The following is a 16752-nucleotide window of genomic DNA, read 5'->3' as shown; positions in this document are numbered from 1 at the left end:
AGATATTGTATTTCCATGTCAATTCAGTATCAGAATCTCAGGACTTGGCAGTAGCCTACTCACTCTCAAAAAAATGAAATCTCACTATTGCTCATCTTACTGAATCATTTTTCGTAGGATTTACACAATAAAATTAGGTTTCTAGGTGAAATGGAGTCCGTTGTGCGAAACGCATTTGATTAGGTGTTTGGAGGAAATGTGTCCGTCAATGGTCGCCGTAGAAGCATTATTTCAAAACACACGAGGATCTCTGGCTGCCTCTTCCTAACCACGTTCCTAACTCGTGGATTGTAAGGTATGTATTTGCTATTCACACAGTGTTTAGGGAGTTTAGCATAACAACAACTTAAATAATCATTCAGCAGATCTCATGTGTAAACTGTATCAGAGACTTTAAAAAGACTGTATCGATAAATATGTTAACTCGAGCAGGTAAAAAATCATGGCGGCTAAGTTATCATCTCAGGCCATAGACAGTAAAAGATAGTCTCAGGCTAACGTTAGAATTGTATCATGTTTCCCAGGTCAGTTTTACTCCCTGCCGAAGATGGGGATGGTTATGCCTTGATGGGATTGTTTCATAAAACATGAATGTTCATGGAAGTGACCAGGTCAGGATGACTCCACGTGTTTACTGTTTTATGCTAGCTGCTAGCAGTTAACGGTCGGCTAACAAGGTAGCCACTAGCCCCGCACAAACTCAGCCTAGGTTTATGGATTAGAATACTAATATAGTTCGATTATTATCTGAAAAGTGTAATGTTTAAAACGTAGGTATGGCCAGTCTGTTTGACCAAATTGTCCTTGTGTGTCATGAACAATTTGCATTGGTACAGACACAAGTTCGTCCAGAAACATTTGAATTATTTTAATGTTCGTGTAGCAAACTACATCTTGCCTAGTCTCTGATAACGTTACACAACCATTAGACTTTTCATTATTTTTGTATGAGGTGCTCAGCATTATTGTAGGCTATTGGCTCTCATTTGACTTATATATCAGTTAAAAGAGTAACGCAAATTGCAGTTTGCTATTGAAAAGCTTTGTTGACAATCAAATATTTGGTAATTAAATAATTATAAGTTTTTCATGATCATGGGAGAGGCTGCCTACTTTAAATGTTTGAGTGATTTGTTAATCACAAACAGGCCTCAATGTAATTAAATGTTTTATTCATAGTTCTAAAATGATTCAGTAAACTAATACTATTATAGTTTTACATGGTGTACATTTGTTGAGTTTGATATGCTTTCTTTCTCCACAGATGTGGCAGTGCAGAATGCAGAAGCATTCTTACAGAAGCATCAGGTTAGCTCATGGTTACTTTGGTTGTAGACACCCATACCTATTATATATTATATGTGCATATTCTCATTAAAAGCATGGAATGCTCTTCATAGTCACTTAAGCAGATATCATGCCAACAAAACGGTCCAAAAACCTGTTAGTCTGACTACAGTAGTCACAAAAATGTACATTGCATGTTTAAGGGCTGTTTTTAAAGGAATGTTATTTGTATTCACAATTTGTTTGAATTTGAGAACACACTTAACTATTGTATTCAAGACATACCATGACACAGATCAATATTTTCTGTATGCTAATTGTTATTCTTTCTAGGTTGTTTTGTACATTCTTTCTGTCTCCTCTACCCTCGTATGATTCAAGATATGTGCAGAATTTCACACGCGTTGTGCAACTGAAGTCCAAGTTTATGCCAGAACTTGACATCATCTGCTCCAGGCTGTCTGCTGAGTGCCATAGGAAGGGAGGAGAAACAGGACATAAGATTAAGGAGATCATGGCTGCCATTGATTGGGTTAGTGAGAAGTAGTTTTGTGCCTCCCACTTTGAAAACCAATATTAGGCCATGAGCTACAGGCCGTACCATGCACCTGCCAACTAAAAATCAATGTGTTCCAAAAAATCCAATCCAAGTTAACGTTGGGGGGGGTTGCACAGAAAGGCATTGTAAACATTAAGATGCTTAATTTGTAAGTGTAAGTAAAGTAGTGTTCAGTTATATTTCCCTGTTTTGCAGAATCCTATCATTGGCTCGTTGAGAGTTTGCCACCTGAAAGCACTTGTTGTGTACTTGAAGACCCCGATAAACTCATAAAGGAATACCTGGTAAGTGCAAATGAATATCCAATAAACAGTGTAACTTCGGCGAAAATTGACCTCAGACTTCTTTTCTGCATGAAAACACATAAAATAAGCTGTGGAGATGGACAGTATTTTTCACTGATGAAGCACTACAGAGCTTGCATCGGTGTATACTATATTGCCAATAGACATCCTATTCTTAATTCATAGGGTTTAATATGATGTTGGTCCACCCTTTGCAGCTATAGCAACTTCAAGTCTTCTGAGAAGGCTTTCTACAAGGTTTAGGAGTGTGTTTATGGGCATTTTTGACCATTCTTCCAGAAGCGCATTGGTGAGGTTACACATTGATGTTGGACGAGGAGACGGGCTCTCAGTCTCTGCTCTAATTCATCCCAAAGGTGTTTTATTGGGTTGAGGTCAGGACTGTGCAGGCCAGTCAACACTAAACTCTGTCATCCATGTCTTTGCGGATCTTGCTTTGTGCACTGGTGCACAGTCATGTTGGAACAGAAAGGGGCCATCCCCAAAACTGTTCCCACAAAGTTGGGAGCATGGAATTGTCCAAAATCTCTTTCTGTTCCAACATGACTGTGCATCAGTGTGCAAAACAAGGTCCATAAAGACATGGATGATAGAATTTGGTGTGGATGAACTTAACCGGCCTGCACAGAGTCCTGACCTCAACCATGACTTACGAAATTAAAATAGCCCCTCATCATCACATACCCTTCACCATACCTAGAGATTGGCATGGTGTTTTTTTCAGTTATTAGCTGGTTTGATGCTCATTGAGCTCAATGCAAATCAAACCAGCTAATAGGCTAACTGAAAAAAAAAAACATCATACCAGCCTCTAGGTATGGTGAAGGGTATGTGATTTGGGGCTATTTTAATTCCAAAGGCTGAGGAGACTTTATCAGAATGCTTAGTATCCTGGATCCATGAAATAAGTGGCTTTTAAAAATAGAAATCTTCCTGCCTCTATGGGAATTTAACATAGGGGTGCAAATACTTATGACTCCTGTATTTCAAGGAAGAACATTTATTTATTTACGATACATTACATTCACAAAGACAATTGGTGTCCTTTTTTTACTAAAGGCATTAAGATCAATTAAAAAAAATATGCTTTACTCAACTTTACAGGGATGCAAACAGCTCGCTCTTCGGCGCCTCCCGCTTTTTTCACGTCGCTTTGTGGGACTTGTGTGAATCATGCAAATCCGGAGAGTTTTTTTTAGAGAGGGGGGGGGGGGGGGGTCTGTAGATAATTGAGATGCAGTAAATGAAGAAGAAAACAATTCTTTCTACTTCGAAGTTGTCCATTGAATTGCATGTGACAAGGGGAACCATCTAATGACATCAAAGAATTCACTGAGGGCAGCGACGGAGAACGGTAGAAGGCTACTTTGCTTATGGATAACCAGATTACGCACCTTTACGCATTGTCCTCCGCTTGCCATGTGGATAAAGTTTAGTTCATCATGCACACCTCTAGATGGGTTATAAAAGCTGACTCTGCTGATATCATCAATAATAAAATCAAGAGTAAGATCAGATCAAACAGCTCTGTGTCTACCGTAACATGTCCAAAAATAGCCTTAGTCTTTTAAGTGTCGGGAGGAGCACATCTGTCTACTGTGGAGCATAACCTAGAACTGTTTTTTAGACTACTGTATGCCTACTTAGCCTATTATGGGAAGACAATTACGTGAGTGAGGCTAATTCGTCATGTTATGTTGTTTAGTAGTTGTATTGGAAATCATGGCCTTATTGTAGTAGTTGTTAATTTATGTCAACATCGTTTGAATTGTAGCAATGTGGCTAGTCGCGATTAGCATAATTTTGGTTTAGCCCTTATCATTTTTTGCATTTAGATTACCAACCAACTATATCCTCTTTTTTTATTGGCCTACTATGTTTGGATTAGATGTAGCTGGCAGTGCAGCAACCTGCCTTGACAAAAAAAAAACTTGTAGGAGTGTACAGTATATGGGACTTGCATAAAGAATAGCTATAGTATAGAATATAGAACACAATAAAGCAATGTTGAGAAGAGCTAGTCTTATAGAGGAGCTGGTTGGACATTAGCTTATATAAAAAATAGTATTCCCATCATTTGTTTGTACTTGGCAGTAATTGTTTTGTCTATTAGTGGTGTGCCAATATTTCACTGAAACCTTAGAATGTGTAGGCATGGGCTAATAGGCTATGTAGGCCTAAACAGCAAGTTTAGGGGGATTTTGCAATTTGCAAAAATCATTTTGGACAAAACAAAAAAAGGTTGCACTGGGTGTTCTTTCAAGATTTCAGTGTCCAAACATTACTACAATGGCTTTTTTTTCGGCTTACACTGCATGCTCAAGGTGCAATAGTTTGCCAAGATGATGATGATGGTACAGCAACTTTGACTCAGAGTAAAGGTACTGAACATCATGACCCCCCTACATTCACGTAGTGACCATATATAGGCCTTCCTCCAAGATGCTCGATACCCATAATGCACCACTCCACGGCCACCGGCGCCACACTGCGCACCTAAGCACACCTATCCCCCCCCCGCTCCGAGGCTCTCTCTTTTTTGACCACATGTGTGTTTGCATCCCTGACTTTAGCATGGGTTCAAATACTTATTATCCTTGCTGTATATGTTCTATTTTCTGACACAATGTGATAATTATTCTTTGTATCATAATGTGATACTGACCCTTTTTATATTGCATCCTTGTTTTAGAGCTGCCAGATGGTGTCATCATCACTGAAAGCAGTCATAAATAGGGATGTAACGATTACCGGTGTAACGGTAAACCATGATAAAAATGTTGACGATAACAATTACCGTGTTCATTTCGAATATCATTATTATCACGGTTGATACTACGGTGTGGTTACCGTGCGTTTAATTCCTCTCTGGCCGCATCCGAGTAACTGAAGTTGCCGCGCATGCTCACTGCGGAGCCTGCAACCTGTTTCTTGAAGTTGGAATCATGGCAGAAGGAGGAGAGGACGTCGCTCAGGACATTTATCAGCCCTCTAAGAGGACTAAGTCTGAAGTATGGTCATATTTCGGGTATTATAAAAATGCAGCGGGACAGTTGATTGAAGACAGTTGTCCTGTCTGCAGAACGTGCAGGAAAAAAGTGTCTGCTAAAGGTGGCAATACGTCAAATCTCATGACTCATCTCCGTGATCATCATGCACAACTTTACAGCCAATGCAAGGTAAGTTAACGTTAACGTTTTAGCTCAAATGCATACATAAATGCATGGTGTGGGGACTTAGGGTTGAAGCAGAATGCAATGATCCGACTGTCTGACTTCTAAATAACTTGTCAATAATCTAAACAGATGCCCACGGCACATGCACATGTTTGTGCAGTGGTGTTAGCGTGACGCTAATCTAGACACATGTTGAAAGTTAGCATTAGAGCTAGACGGGTGCCCATTTGAGTTGGGTTTATCATAAAGTTGTAAGCTACAGTATCTCTTTGCATTTATTGATTTGCTTTTCATGTGTAGGTTTTTTAGTGTCCCTCTCAAGAATGCCTAATTTATATTTGTCCTAAGTTCAGTAAATCAGTTAATTCTACCGAAGTTGGAAAACTCTAATTGAATTAGTCGCACGGTGATGGTGACTCTTTGAAAACGCGAAACAATATTTGCCCTGTAAGATAATTCATTTCTAGCCTGTCGTCTTCTTTTGATTTAGCAACAGTAACAGCTAAAGCCAAAAACGTAGGAATATTCATATGAATGGTAGCCTAATGATAATAATTTATTATTAATAATAATGACATATCTTTATTTGTCTTTTACAGAGAGGACAATCAGTGGGGCAACCAAGTACTGCCACTGGTTCATCAGTGACACAGACACTTGAGCAAGCATTCGAAAGACAGTCAGCTTATGCACCTGCATCCAAAAAAGCTCAAGAACTAACGGCAGCAATCTCCTATTGCATAGCAAAAGACATGATGCCTTTCCAGATGGTTGAGAGGCCTGGCTTTCTGAGGGTGATGAAGGTTGCCGTGCCTCATTACAAAGTGCCTTCACGCAATTATTTTTCAAAGACCGAAATACCAAAGATGTACAATGCAGTCAAAACTGATGTCAGGAAAAGTTTGGCACAGGGTACATTCTTTGCTGCAACGACTGACCTCTGGACCAGTGAAAGTGGGAATGGCCAACCATACATCAGCTTTACCGTTCATTATCTCACCCCAGACTGGCAACTGGAATCACACTGCTTAGAAACCCAGTTTTTCCCAGAAGATCACAGTGCTCAAAATATCAGAGAGTTTTTTGAGAATATGTTGGAAGAGTGGGTGATAAACAAGGCAGATTTGGTCTCCATAACTACAGATAACGCAACCAACATGATCAAGGCCTTTGACCAGTTCCCAGATCTGTGGCTTGGATGCTTCGGTCACAATTTGAACCTGGCCATCTCAAAGGCTTTGAAAATTCAGAGAGCTGAAACAGCAGTCAAGGCCTGTCGTCATCTTGTCCAAGCCTTCTCACGGAGCTGGAAGAGAAAGAGAGCACTGACAGAAAAACAAGCTGCCCTCAACCTGCCACAGAAGAGCCTAATCCATGATGTTGTGACCCGATGGGGATCTACATACAAGATGCTTGAACGGTTCCTCAGCCAGCAGCAGGCAGTCTGTGCTGCACTGGCTGCAGAAAGGGGAGTTTGGCATCTGATGCCAAAGGATGCTGATATAAATGTCATGGAGCAGCTCTGCCAGCTCCTTGAACCTCTGAGTAAATTTACCGATGCTCTTGGCTCAGAGACACGGGTCACTTTATCAGCCGTTAAGCCAGTCCTTGATCACATCACTGGGGATATCCTGGAGGAAAATGATGAGGATCCAGCCCTGACCAAGCAAATGAAACTGGTCATGAGAGAGGACATAAACAAGAGGTACACACAGAAGGCACTGGATGTCATGCAAATGGCTTGTTTCATTGACCCTAGATTTAAAACCAACTTTTTAGATGAGCCTCCGGATGCCATAATTGAGAGCTGTGTCCAGGAGGCTTTGAAGCTGACACTTGTTCAAGTCAGGCAGGAACCAGAAAGCACCAGCAGTACGTCCACCGCAGTACCTGAAGGGAAAGGCCTGGCTGGGTTGCTGAAAAAGATAACGTCAACAAGGCAGCAGAGATCTGAAGAGGGTTCAGTTCCAGCCACCCCTGAAAATACAGTGAAGGAGGAGATCAGGGTCTACACATCTCTGCCATCCATTCCAGCTGAGGATGATCCACTGGTGTGGTGGAGGGGCCATGCATCGGAGCTGCCTCATCTTGCCAGGATTGCAAGAAAGCTTTTGTGCATCCCAGCAACCAGTGTTCCTTCAGAGAGAATATTCAGTGCCAGCGGGTACATCGTTTCCCCTCTTAGATCACAGCTTAAACCAACCAAAGTAAATATGTTGACATTTTTACATTTTAATCTCCAGTGAATAGAGATCCGTACAGGATGCTAGATCAGTAACATCGTATTGTTGATGATGGAGAATATACAATCAGTTCTGTTCCATTGATTTGTTTACATATTTCTTTATTATTATTATTATTATTATTATTATTATTATTATTTTATTGTCATCAAGACTTGAACATTTGGATTTGATTGCATATGCTTGTAGTTATTTTTGTAATTTGTTTACAGTGGCTATTTATTCTAAATTCATAATACACTTTTGTCTTATTTATTTAAGGTTGAGTTTAAAGTGTACATGTAAACTTGCACAATGGTTCGTTTTCCTGACAAATAAGCTGCTAACAGTTTTATATTTTGATGAAGAAAATATGTATATAATTAGTGGTATTTATTTGACTTGTTTACACATTGTTCTTTGTGTCTTAGCTTGAATGTTTGGATTTGTATCATTTAAACCTGCACTACTAGAAATGTTTCTGACAAATAAGCCGTTTATATGCTGAACCCTTGTTCCTTTAATGTTAAATGTTGATGTTTTTGATAAGATTTTTCAATATAATAAACACTGTTGCACTTTTTTCAGCTTGTGTAGGCCTATCAGTGCTTTCTGAACAGTTTGAACACACTTTTAAAAATACCGTGATAATACCGAAAACCGTGATTATTTTGGTCACTATAACCGTGAGGTCAAATTTTCATACCGTTACATCCCTAGTCATAAACAACATGGCAGATTCATCCATTTCCTCCAGCCAAAGCGACTCACCACGCACTACCAGTGACACTGGCAGTGAAGACATGGTATTATGACTGAGGGACCTTAAACCGATCCCTCATTAGCATTGGTATTAGATTAACAAGAAATGTTATTTATTTTAGCTTTTGTTTATACTTCATTTTACTTCATGTGGCTGAATTGTTAGCCAGCTGGAAACCAGTATTTTTGATAATGTATTTGTTAGCCCTTTTTTTCCATTTAAGGCGCCTAGTTTTAAAGAATATTGTGAATGCACTCATTAATATATAATAAATACTGGATTAAGATATGCTCATAAATACTGGATTAAGAGTATTTTTGGTATGTTTAAGTGTGCTCCAAGTGTTAATAAAAACATGTTGAAAAAGAACGAGGTTGTATTGTAGCAGTATTTTGAGACAACAGAAATACACTAATGTTTATGCTAATTTGCAGATTTAATGACATTTTAAATGTACTTAAACTGAGATATGATTTAAGTATGATAAATATACTTTTAGTTGTTCCATTTTAACACAAAATAGTGCATTTAATGTATAATTAAGATGTCTTAAAGAATATCTTTAAGTGCACTTAATACACTAATAGTTGTTCCAAAATAACACAATTAAGTATGCTCTTCTATAGCATGCTAAAAGTACAATAAGTATATGGCAAGAAAATACTACTTAAGTATACTTTTTTTTTACCTGGGCTCCTTGTTTGCTTTAACAGAATTTGAATGCTGCACAAATTAGACTGGGCTAAAGTGGATGAGAAAAGAACAGAGTCTGAAAGTAATCCATCCGTGACTCTCGTCCACTAATGAGAGGAGATGAAACACATTTCAGGAGAACGATAAGAATATGTCAATCTCACACTGGCACCAGTTTCGGAGTCGGACGGACACACACCTCTGGCATGGCGAGAGACATTAGCCACGTGAGTAGAGAAGGTTAATGATGTGTTTAAGAGCTCAGCAATGTTATGTGCTCAAGACTTTGTTACAGCCCAGGTCCCCAGTCAATGTCAGGCCACACACAGACAGTCAGCTCAAGACATTAATTTTGTGATTTGTTTTATTCCATACAGGAACATAGTTTAATAGAATGGACTTCATATTTTTCAGGTAATAGAATGACAAGTGACAGTAATGCTGGCATAATATACTGGCAAAAGCCCACCGCTTTAGCATAAGATATTCCTTGCTGTTGTTTTGCAAAAGTTCCCAAATGCAATGACGCAGTGGGGTCTGAAGTGGGATTTAACAGAAAGTTATACAGTATAATGAAGGCAATGACGTTCAGCAGGTTGGTTCAATGAAAAATAGTCTACAGCCAGGCAATCACAAACTGACCTCCACAACCCTTCCTCTGTGCTCTACCCATTTTTCATGAGCACAAACAGAACTATCAAGCGAGGTTTAGAAAAAAAAAGGGCATTGCACTACAAGCCATTAGCAAGCAGGGATGAAGAAACTGAAATGAACCCGCTGACTTTGAGAAAATAAAATCTAGTAGAATCTCATTCAAGTCTCACTAACTGTGAGAGTAGCTGCTCCAGAAATCATTAAATTCTCTGTCTGCTCTTACTGGCCAAACCATTTAAATATGTACATGTGGATGAGACATCGGAACAGAGGGTTCAAGGCTTAAACAGAGAGAGGAGAGAAACACAGTGATCCTACTCGGGAATGTCTTGTCCTTGTCATTTGATTCACTGGTAATAAAAGGAGAACAAAGAGTGTAAATGTGTTTCCAAGGCAGCACACACAGTGCTTTCTAAATTATCCTGCGACTATCTTTGAGTGTACTTTTTCCCAAAATAAGCCAAGTATACAGTTTCACATCATTTGAGAGCCTTATGATAATATTTCCAAAGAGATAGAGAAGGCAATACAGTACTGTATGTACAGCTATGGGAAATGAATAGAGTGGGTTGACTGAGAAAGCAAATAAAACAAACAAAGGAAAACAAACAAAGGAAAACAAAGGAAAGGCTGCTATAGGCACCGTATGGTAAGTGTTATATGACAGTCTACTCTGAGACATAGGTAGAGCAGGCTGCTCTCATCCTTGATGCAGAAGGGGGGGGGGGTGATAATGTGCCAGGTGGCCAAAACAGAGAGTCACTGACTGGGCATGGCTCCCATGGCCTCAGAGCAAGTCATCCCACTTCTGACACCATTATGTAGCAAAGGGAGAGAGAGCAGTGACTCGCTCCACCTGACCTCAAACGTGGGTCTATGGGGCAACACACTGCACCCTGTCTGCAATGCCACATCATATCTCAAAAGGTCACACACCCCCTTCCCTATGGTATTGGTTTCTTCCGAAAATTACAGGATGATTGGTATGGCAATCAGTGCTCACACTCAGCCCAGTTGTGAAAAACATAATAAGCAATGGCAATGTGTGAAGAGCCAGTCCTTGGACCAATTTGCAGTCATCCAGTCATCAACCTTCCAGAAAGGTGTTTTGGAAAAGAGTCTTGCCGTTTTAAGGCCCCATGGCTGCTTGTCCAAGTTCTGTCCAAGCATGAGCGGTTTATTGTCACTACTCCTGTGTACGAGCTGCGCTGTCAGTTGTGGTCAGATAAGCATTTCCCACAAAATAAGACACAGGTTGTTGCATTCTGCTGGGATGCAGAATAGCATTGCAGGTGTGCAATGATCAATGATGTTCTGGTCTCTAGAGTGCTCTAGAATGCTATGCTCCTTAACTACCATAGACCCCCAGAGCTAAATGCAGTGTCAGTGTGGGAGGGAATTGAACGTGGTCAAAAGCTTCAGGGCAGATTCAAACAGAGAACAGCAAAGCTTAGTGGTGCTTTCATTAATGTGGAGATTGCTTTTAGAAAGACGACTATTCTGTTGATACACTCAATACCATAAGCGAAACAAATTCAGTCTAAAGCCATACAATTACAATTGTGCCAAAGTGAACACCTGACCCTGCAAGACTACTGCTGGGTGAGATTTAGGAGATCCTTAGCCCTCTGTCCACCTGTACTCAACAGTGCCAAACTCTCAGTGACATAACTCAGGTAGAGTCCATGCGCTGGAAAGGTTGTTACTGGCAATGCCATAAAGGAAAGAACATGTCCTGAGGGCAGTACGTCACCTGTGATGCCATCATCACCATTACTTGGTTGAGCTCAGGATCTGAGTTCAGTTAGGTAAGTAAATATCTCAGCTATGTCTGTAAAGGTTTCGGCTGAAGGATGCCTGGTGGGCAAGGATTAGGAACACATTTTGTTGTGATAGTGCACAAAAATAACCAACTGCAAGCAGAATGTCCAACTCCTGGGATATCATTTTGTTGTTTTGAAAAAAAAAAGACAAGAATGTAAACCCAGTGTTTTATTTCTTACCACTGCTGTTCCATTACTGTAATGTTATGGGTCTTTCCATTGAGTACATTATACAAATGTAGGTATATGTAGTCATATTTTTGCTTTTTTCATACAGGGAAGAAAAAAAACATGCTTGCTCGAGATAAATGCTTTAAATATTTGCTTTACCCATGCTTCTGAGCGCTCCTTCTCAGAGGGTATTCAAGGGCAACCCTGGCCTGCCTGTCTTCCCTTCTGTTTGTGCATCCAGTAGCTCAAAGACTCAGGCATGACTGATAAAGTGGATTAACAAACCTGGAAGAAAAGCAACACATGTGTTTGGCTGATAGGCAAGAGGGGAGCATGTTCATTGGGTACCACCTGAATCATGACATGAGGAGCATTCTCTAAATAGACTTTTAATATCAGGTCGGAGTCATCCATTGATGAGAGGCTAAATAATGACAGAAACAGATTCATTCGAGCATTTTTTTTTGTTGTATCTCTGTTTATATTTTCAAGACGGATATATGCTGATAGAAAACAAGACTTAATTTAGGATATAATCGATGCAGAATGCATGCATGCATAGTTTGCAATGAGACACTGTGTTTTATACTGTATATGTACACCACTGAAAATAGACATTTGTTCATGGCTCAAGTGCAAGCACATAATCATAGTTGCAAAGAGAATTTGAGCAAGTACAAAGGCTGCAATTTTCAAGTTAAGTGAACAATGAGTCAGTGCTCAATTGTTCTGGTCCTCTCTTCTATTTCAAACCGACAGTCCTCTTGATATGTAGAAACTCATCATCATATTGCTATCTTATAATGGCCAGAACATAAAAACAGTCACATACAGTACTGTATACTGAGTCTGAAGATAGAGACCAGGAAATCAGCTATGATCTACTGAGAGAAAAATTATCAGCATCAAATGCAACACTTTAGAGCAGAAGAGACTTAAGTTTATCTGGGAAGGCTGAGGATTTTTATTATGGAGATTAAGATTAACGAATTACATAAATTATTAATACCAATCAAACCGTTAATTACTGACCCTTTTAACAGCTGTGCATATTCTTTGCAGCTTTGTTGATGAAGTGGACATATATGATACATTTGTACATACATTTTTTTTAAAAGCCCTGTCCCACAGATGTAGAAATACATCATTACACACACACGCATATATATATTGAATCATATAGATTTAGTGCTTGTTAGCTGTGATAAACTGCTGAATTATTCAGCAATTTCTTTGCCCTTTTTTGTTTCGTAGTAATTTATTTTATAATACTTATTGTGATCCTATAGTAAATAATTATAATTGTGGAATGGAGAGTTTTGTAGAAAGGCGTCTCTTTGACAGAGCTTGGCATGTTGGGGCAGGTTGTGAGGGTTCACCGGCAGAACACCTCGATTAGCTTCAGAAGGATCATATTTGGGGTAAACAGTACAGCTTTGAGTTAGCTCCCATCCAGCCCTTTCATATCATCTGATGCTTGAATGCAGGTGGTCCACAGTGGGTGGCATCTAATGAGAAGCACTGTGGTGGCACTGATGAGGTACAGAACTGGGAGAAAACCACCTAAGGTGTTTGGGTGAATGTGCAGTATTAAGCTCATAATAAACAGGAAAGTCATTGCTGCTTATGTGTGCAGCTTTCTTGCTTGCTTGCTTTTCCTAGACTTTGCATTTCACTTCACAGTGATAGATGCATGTATTGACTAGAGGATGTACTGTAATATTAACAGTAACAACTAAAAACATCCCCAAAACGCATGAACACTATCCTCTATCATGGTGCCGTCTCTTCAATTGACAGTCTATCAATTTGAATTGAAGTTGACACTACATTATTGTAAAACAACACCAGTTATCGTCCCTTTCGTTCAAAAAGTCTAAAACAACAGTGTTTTTTAATACCTCAAAATAACATCTGATAAATGAACCTTACATTTTTAAGTAGCCATAGGCGTGTAGATTTGAACAAAATCTGGTTTGGTTCTTACTTACCGAGGCTTTTACCACCTGAAATATCCGATTTTGTTTACAATTGGCTCTCAACTTTGTGGCAAAAAATCTGGAACAGAAGGCAACAGCTTATAGGTGGAAATCTATGAGTCACTGCTGCTTTAAATAAAAGTGTTTGCTAAATCATGATCATATTCTAAAATGCATCACAGTAAATGTAAAAGTATTTCCTCCAGTAACATGCCCCTTAATGAATGCTTATTGTGTGCTATAGTGAAATGATAAAGGTCCTATTTGAGATCAGAATATGATTTGATTCAATCTGTGAGAAAGGTCTTGCCTGGCTATCACCGGACCAAGTTTGATCTTTTGAGATTAAACGCTAGTCTGAGGAGTCTGTGCTGTATGTCTACTGCAGAAGAAGCATGATAGTTCAAATGTCTCTGTATGCATTTGGATAGTCCTTCAACCAATCAGACCAACGATCCGCGTGTGTCTGGTTGATAAGCCAGTTTGTGATTCGTTCCAGCAAACGTGGACAGGAAGATGGAGAGATAAATGTGCAGGTTTCCAGCTGCAGAGCAAAATATAATTGTCGGCAGATCGGGCTGGATTTACCCACTCTAAGAGAGACCTATCATTTACAGTATATGTCTGATAAAGTGAGAGTGGGTTAGAGAGTATAGGGTTTTCTGTCTGTGGTGAAGTATAAAATAGCAGAAGGCATACATTAAAAACTTTAAAGAGGAACTCTGCAGATCTCTTCGGTGTTTTCGCTTTCGCTTTTCATTTTTGCTCATAGGTGAACAACAAGAATGTGTTACCCAGACCACTCCCTCTCCCTCTCAGTGTGTTTGTCTGTGTAATTCAAGATCTTACGAAGACTTAACGAAGTCCCGTCCGATACAGTTACAAAAAGGAGAGTGGGTTCGTTTTCTCTAGTCTAAAAGTGTTTGGAATAAAATTATTGGATGGTTGGCTGCCTTACAGACAAAATGTTGAAGTCTGTTACAGACCAATGAATGCTTCTTCAGTCTAGCAGAGATGTTGTCTCATGGGAGGAAGTTCAACCCATTTTTGACCATCCGAACAACTACTGCAGTGGAAACTCCTGGGACCATCATCCCGTTTCTCGAAAAGAGCCTCAGCTCTCTTTACTCTATTAATTTACTGTCTCCAGGACTTCCCTTGCTGGAACAGAAGGTAAACAAACCAAAAAAAGTTTCTTTGGAGCCTTTTTGAGCTTTCTTCTCCCTACCACTCACTCTCAGCCTCCACTAGATTCCCAGACAAGCTCTGCCACTCGAGGTGAGTACACGGATGTCCTGATTCATTTTTCATTTGCCCGTGAATTATTGAAAGCATTCATGTTTCATGTGGGGCCCGATTTTGTCGCCTGCACTGGCTATGTCACTCCATCACATCGGCACAATGACTGTAAATCCAGCCAGGGAGATGAATGGTGGGAAGGCAGTGGGTGGAAGCCAAAGCATGAATAAGACATGCCGTAGAAACACATACCAATATGGGGGCAAAACCTGCACACGCAAGGCACTCAAACCTCAAGTTATACTTGGATTGTGAGGTACAGAATGTGAACACAAAAACTAAAAACAACCTACTGTATTATCAGTTCAACACACAAAATGTTACAGGACAAATGGAAGACAACAAATAATATATAATTGTGAGACTCTAAGATGTTGTCATAGGGTGCCTCTCAACATGCCTCCTCGATCCTCGATGCTCGATCCTCGAGGGGCGTTCCCACTGATCTATAACTAACACTGGATAGACTATCCCATTGCCCCCCCCCCCATCATTCTTTATGTAGATCAGTGAGGATCGAGGCCCGAGGAGCGAGGGAGGACGTATAAACGCTGCATGAGAGGCACCTATAGTAGCTAATCAGACTGTCTGTGCTGTGTCATCCAGATGGACATGCACTTTACGTCATTCCTGGATTGAATGAATACTATAATAGCAGGGACATGAGAAAGCAGCCTTGCAACAGTGCCCTCTGTATCCAAAAGTCATACATGCACTTTTCTTCCCAATTTTACAGAGGAACAATAGTGCCCTGCGGAGCCAATTAGCCAGTGACCTGCCCATGAAAGAGAGCTGTCATTAGTGAGCTGACCACTTCATTTCAGACACAGGCAAATTATCAGATATGGAGATTATTTCAGAGGCAAATATTAATTTGCTAAAGGAACTTAATCGCATAGCTATTACTATGACAAGACCTGTGCTGCCCTGAAGCGATTCGAAGGCTTTTAAGTCTTAGCCTTGTATTGGTCTTCTTGACTATCGAAAAAGTAAGTTTTGTTTTTGTCTTAATTATTATGGACATATCCTATACTTCATTAAAATCTCAGTATAATTTTTTACTAATTATACTAAGCTGATTGACATTTTAAGTAATGTAGTCATAGAAACTGTAAACCTCTCTATTTTTTTTTTATTCTGGTTGGTTAATTTTTTCTAGTTTATTTTGAGAAGGTTATATACTCTACTGTATGTCATGTTTTCCATCTCATCAACATTATGTCACGTCTTCAGTAAAAGCTTGCAAATATGCAAATAAGTTTTCTTGCCAGATCAATAATGTGAATTATTAATTAACTGCATACTCATGTCACAGACATTATTATGTTACATCTTACAACATATTTTTCCATAACCTCACATCTGATTCCCACAGATACATTGACAAGTAAAAATACATTTGTATTTAATCTAGAACAGAAATGTCTGCTGTGCTGCCTTGGTACATTTCTGTGAAAGGCACTTCGCTGCTCAGTCAAGGATATAATTAAGTTTTCTTTTAATTAACACTAATTACTCCACTTAACAAATTTGCCTTACAGGACTGTGTGGCTTCTGTAGCACAAGAAAAGTTCATCCTTGATATGAAGATGAACTCACTCCAAACTCCACACCACAGACAGTATACTGTATATACTGTATAATGTGATGTGCATCTGTTTTGTCTTAGTTTGACTGTGTGTATGGAAAATGTCACAGAATAATCCATTGCATGTTTCCCCGCACCATTCCCTCTCCCACATTCCCAGCGTTGGTCCAAAGGATTTGAAGATTTGGGCTTCAGAAAGCCAGCAGGTGCCAGCAACATATCCAGCACTTGAC

At 39.6% G+C, this 16752-nt stretch overlaps 1 long non-coding RNA gene across 1 annotated transcript; it reads left to right on the top strand.

Annotated features, from left to right (window-relative positions):
• Positions 1–233: 233 nt before the first annotated feature.
• On the top strand, positions 234–4884 carry LOC134095916 (uncharacterized). Its single transcript, XR_009940647.1, has 6 exons — positions 234–295; positions 525–611; positions 1265–1308; positions 1669–1819; positions 2042–2130; positions 4844–4884. It is a non-coding gene; the product is annotated as an uncharacterized LOC134095916 (long non-coding RNA).
• Positions 4885–16752: the final 11868 nt, after the last annotated feature.

The sequence above is a fragment of the Sardina pilchardus genome, chromosome 11 (genome assembly GCF_963854185.1).
Source record: "Sardina pilchardus chromosome 11, fSarPil1.1, whole genome shotgun sequence".
Taxonomy (NCBI): domain Eukaryota; kingdom Metazoa; phylum Chordata; class Actinopteri; order Clupeiformes; family Clupeidae; genus Sardina; species Sardina pilchardus.
This window is presented reverse-complemented; position numbering and strand designations above follow the sequence as displayed.